Below are 5539 nucleotides of genomic sequence, written 5' to 3'. Positions count from 1 at the left end.
TCAGCAGTGAGGTTCTGTAAGGCTTATTTGGTGATTTTTTTATGGGAGGGGGCCTGAGTGAGCAGACTACTTATACTGGAGTATGACACTTTTCAAACACACAGGAAAATATCTTGACAAAACCCTTGTAAAGGTGTCTACTCCTAACCAGTTCCTTGGATTTTACAAGACTGTGAAGGCCTCAAGGGCAGCCTTCGCTCCCCTACCTGCTGCCTCCCTCATCCTTCCCCATCAAAGAAGGACAAGAAGCCACCACAGTTGTCACCCTTTTCCACTTCTTCCTTTGCTATATGCTCTGTTAATTGCTTTTACCGTGAGCTTTCTCTGAAGTTGCAGTATGTGAAGACCAGAGAGGCCTGTACAGATAGCCAAGCTATACCATCCCACAGGCTCAGGCCACTGTTTCTGATGCAGCCTCAGAAAATACTATCTCCTACAGTCCACTAAAGAAAAAAAAAAAAAAATTCCAGGTTCTTCATCAATCTCCCCCAGCTAATAACTTCAGCTTTTCTGACAACTGGTACAGGGCCTACATTTATTAAAGTGTCAGACAGTTAGAGAAGGTGAAATTGAGAAAGAAGCTTAAGATCACCCATCTTTGACACAGATCCTCACTTTACAAAAAAGAGAGAGAAGGCCACAGAAGAAAGGCGACGTGCCCGAGGTCACACAGCTGGGTAGTGGGAGATTCTGGACTGAAATTCAGTTACCCTGACTACCAGTAGAAGACGGTCCTTCTGTTCACCCTCAGTTTAAAGGGTTGAGTGGGAAGCATTATGTTTTTCCCAAAGGTGATAAAGTCTGCATGTCTCTATTTGTGAATGTAGGTGAGGAAACAAGCCTCTGAGAGCTGGTACAGTGCTTTTGGCATTTGTAACAATGCTAGGTGAACATGTGCTAAGAACGTTTATCGAATGAATGGATGGATGTGTGTGAACAAGGAGAAAGGCAGTGGCCATACGTATAATATTATCTATGACTCCACAAAAACAGGCAAGTCAGGGACACATAAATGTTAGGGAGTGTGTTTGTCCCCTGGGCACAAAGCCTGGGTGAGGGAGAGTGTATCTGTGTATAAGTGATGTCTGTAAGCACCAGGTGTGCAGAGAGTCCAGTGTGTGATCCCAGGATTAGCCTTAACCTCCTTGGGCTCCATTTCATTATCTTCCTGAACATTAAGTGACTAGATTAGATCTCTAGGGATTCTCCCAGATCTGTGTCAGATCACAGACCTCAAGGAGGGAATGGATTTCATTTCACTGACATGTCTTGTGGTCTTGTGACACTGTGCTCTTGTGTGTGTGTGTGTGTGTGTGTGTGTGTGTGTGTGTGTGTGTGTAGGTGGGTGTCTTGCTGGAACTTGTAATGGGTAGAAAATGAGCATTTACCTCTCGGCCTCCAACCCATCTGGCTCCACTCCCAAATCCCAAGCCCCACTTACTTCATTTCATATCCCAGTCCATATCCAGTGAAATCAAAGTCCTGTGACTATTTATTCTTATACCTGTTATGGAAAATGTACCCCCGCCCCAATGGAGCTGGTTTCTTAAATTACATTTCACACTGCCATTCCCAGACCACCCACCATTACTCATGGCTATATCTGCCCCAAAGCTCCAGTAATGCCGCATCAGGTAGACAACGAGGCATAGGGGAGGGGACTGGAAAGAGTACCAGCGTAGAACAGTTCTTCTCTTTTGGAGACTAGTTCCTGGCACTTGACAAGTCAGAGGAGAGGAAGTCTCTGAAGGTTTGCTGGGCAAACTCTGCTGCCTGCCTCCAACCTCTGTGAGCAGGCTTAGCTGCTTCAGCTGGGTCTGTGATCCCTATAGCACAGGGAACTGTAATACCGTGACTGGAGGGCATCCCTGGTGCTGAGCCAGATTATAATTTGTTTCTCTAGAAATGAAGATTAGCCTGAGCTTAATTCCAATCTCTGCAACATAAAAATCAGATGAATTAAAAGGTTATACACCCTGACCCACCATGATTTTCATTGAATTTTTGCCGGGAATGGGCTCATTTAAGTTCACTTTGATCTCATCCACTAATGGATATCAGATTTAAATTCAGGTTCCAGCCTCTTTGCTCAAATCAGTTTTATGGTACATTGTGATGCACAGAAGTACACCTGGGTACTAGGGATTACATTCCTGATAGGCACAATGGTTACAGTGTGAAAATAAGTTCTATGAAGAAAAAATATGCTAGGAATGGAAACATTTCATCTGAGGCTGGTCAGGATGAGGCTGACTTAAATATGGTCCCCAACTGTGGGAATTTTGCAAAGTAATTGCTGATCAGTTTTTGTTTGTATCACCGTATGAGGTTAAGGAAGGGCACAAAATGCTCTACTGGCAGCAAAAACATTAGAGATCCTGGACTGAATAAAATATTAGGAAGTCACCAGTCAGGCAGATCGGGGGCTTCTACTACGGACAAATTCCAGCAGAGAAGAGACAAATTCCAGCAGAGAAGAGATGAAAAGGATTAATTAATGTGACAACTATTCATTGAGTGACTACTATGAGCCAGGCCACATTTCGAATTTCTCCCATTTCAAATACAACAATGTTAACAACAGAAAAAGATCCCTGCTCTCATGGACCTGATAAGATGTAGGCATAATATACATGTAAATAACTAAATTCTATGGTATGTTAGAAACTGATGAGTGTTACAGGGAAAAAAGTAAAGAAAGATGACAGAATTTGGGAATCTGTAAGGGGAGGGACAGCAGGTTAAAATTTTATATAGGCTGCTCAGGGCAGGGCTCATTGAGAACATGACATTTGAATAAACATCTGAAGTAAGTAAGGAAATTGGTCATGTGCATATCTGGGTTAAGTGGATTCCAAGCAGAGGAAACAGCCCGCACAAAGGTCCTGAATTGGGAGTGTGATTGGAGAAACATAGGAGGTAAGTAGTACTGAAGCCAAGTGATTCAGAGGGAGAGGACCAGGAGAGATGAAGTGAGAGGTAAAGGGCGGAAGAAGGGACAGATCATAGGCTTTCTGGCTATTTTAAAGTCTTTGGCTTTTCTCTAAAGGTAATGGTGAGCTGTTGGAGGGTTTTGAGCAGAAGAATGACATGATCTGACTTACATACAAGTATCTCTCTGCCTGCTGGGCTGAGGCATGCATCTGATTGGAGCCAAAGCCTTCCTCCAGATGTTCTTACATTTCACATCTAAATAAAGAAGCAGGCAGATGAAATGTAGAATGTGGCACATGGGCAGCAAAAGAAGTGAAATTAAAGGCAGCTAGGGAGTCAGCTATGAAGAGGATTGCTTTGAACAATCCTGTGCTAAAATTTCAGAAACATTTCCCAACATGTATTAAGCCTTTTTGCAGTGGCTGTCCATTTTTGTGCCCTGGAGAGTGTGTTTAGTCCAAGTGTGCAACTCCAAGGATGTCGAACAGGCCCCACTTGGTATAGTTCAGGCCCTTCTAATGGGCAGTATAGAATCAGAGGCCGTAAAACCTCAACTCACCTACTCTGGCTCATTCCAGCTGTGTTTTTTCCAAAACAGGGAGGAAGTTGCCTTGAAACAAAGTGTGCCTCAAAGCTCCTTCACAGCACGCACTTGATCAAGGCACTGACATAGAAGACCTAATGAAATCAACTACATTATTATTCATTCAGTGAACACTTATTAAGCACTTGCCATATCCTAGGGACTTTTCTAGATGCTGGGGATTGAACAGTAAGGCTCTTTTCTCTTTTCATGTTGCTTATATCAATGCATCGTGAAGCCACCAACTTTATACATTAAAAATAAGCAGACTATGATATGTGCCTTGTGATATATATGAGTCCAGGTTTCTGAGGAAGGATTAACTTACACCACCTGCAGAGAAGGGGAGGCTTCATGATCCTGGTTCCCTCGGAGCTGCATTTTGAAGTTGCGGAAGTTCATGGAATACTCAAGGAATGGTGTCTCCTCCAGGATGGAGTTATGGAGTGAATAGGGGGTAGTGGCAGGAAGTCGGGTCAAAGTCAGATTACAAGAAGCCTGATATCCCCTGCTAAGAAAATCAGAATGAACACTGAAGGCAAAAGCAGGAGTATCCTATCATCATTTATATCTTTTAGGTAACTTTCGCCAGTGTCAAAGATAGACTTGAAAATCATAAGTTTCTTTTTTTCCTCCATATTTGACACTGTAGTTCTGTTGACATGGCTATTATTAGATCAGTGTAAAGGCAGGAGGGAGATCCGGAGTTTCTTCTCTGGAGACCACTTAGGGGGCAACTTTAATTGGTGGAAAGATGATGAGGGATTAAGCCAGGAATGTTTCGGTGGCAATAGAGAGGCAGGAACAGATGGAAAGATTTCAGCGATAGCATGGGAAATGTGAGCCTGTCACCTGCACTCTATACTATTATGTCATCTCAAACAGCCCTTGATAGGTGAGGTTTTCTCTGACTCACCCTGGCAAATGGCACTCGTGGGGCTGTTTCCCAAGCTACGGATGTACCCCAGGCACACGTTCATTTGCATTGCCCATTAGATTGCCTCTTTAAGGCAGGGATCAGCTTTTCATCTCTGTGTTCCTCGAGCCTTCTAATGACCCATAGAAAAGTGTGCTGGGTGGTTGTTGAATGAGTGGAAACTAGACATTCATAAATGACTGAAGATTACAGGCTATCTGGCAGTAAAAGCACTAGCGTTAAAGGTTCACCGATACCAAGACATTATATCAATTACCATTCAACCTAAACTCTCATAGCACTTTTTTTTTTTTAATTAATCTGGTAAACTCTCCATCCCACCCATAGTCATAGAGGCTAACATACTAGCTCCAAACCAGCTTTTTTTCTTGGCTGATTTTATCTAGCAGCTATGTGCTAGGGAGTGTTTTGAGAAGAGGTTGGTCAAGACTTGGAACGTGGGAGTTACCAGTTTCCCTATCAGTTTGATGGTGAGGGCGAACCTAACATGAGCCTCTAAATCCCAACTGCAAGCCCACATGCTGGAACTGAACTGTGGACGCTGCAGTTTCAGGGCAGATGTATGAGTACGTGATGACGGACTGATTGCTTTTCCCTGATGGAGGCGTATCAGATGAGGGCCACGAACAACGAGGCTTGCCTTAAGGCCAGGATTCTGTGATGTCCTTGTTGGGAGGGACTCTGAACTTCTGGGATTCGGGAGGCCTCGCAGGGCTTGTCTGGCAGGGCATCATGTTCGCCCATGTGATGGGCGCCTTACTCAAGAACGAGACCCCTTCGCTTCAGAGTCCCGGTGGTGGTGATGGAATTGAAGAGGTGAGAGTAAGAGTCTGGAGGAAGAAGTGTCAAGCGGGATTCCGGAAGGGGTGGGGCCTCCGGCTTGGCCGGATGGAGACTGCAGGGAATCTGCAATGCGAGAGGCCAGAAGACTGGGACGCGGCAGTCCATGGATTGGGAGTTTTTAGGCAGTCTTTCTTTTGTAGGGTAAGAGGCTTGACGGAGGCAACAAAATGAACATATCAGAGGCAGATTTTAACCTAAGTCTGAGTGATTACAAAGCCTGTATTCTTCTACTTACTACATCA

This window comes from Lipotes vexillifer, unplaced genomic scaffold, assembly GCF_000442215.2.
Source record: "Lipotes vexillifer unplaced genomic scaffold, Lipotes_vexillifer_v1.1 scaffold1465, whole genome shotgun sequence".
NCBI lineage: Eukaryota > Metazoa > Chordata > Mammalia > Artiodactyla > Lipotidae > Lipotes > Lipotes vexillifer.
The sequence above is the reverse complement of the archived record's forward strand: the minus strand, read 5'-3'. Positions refer to the sequence as shown.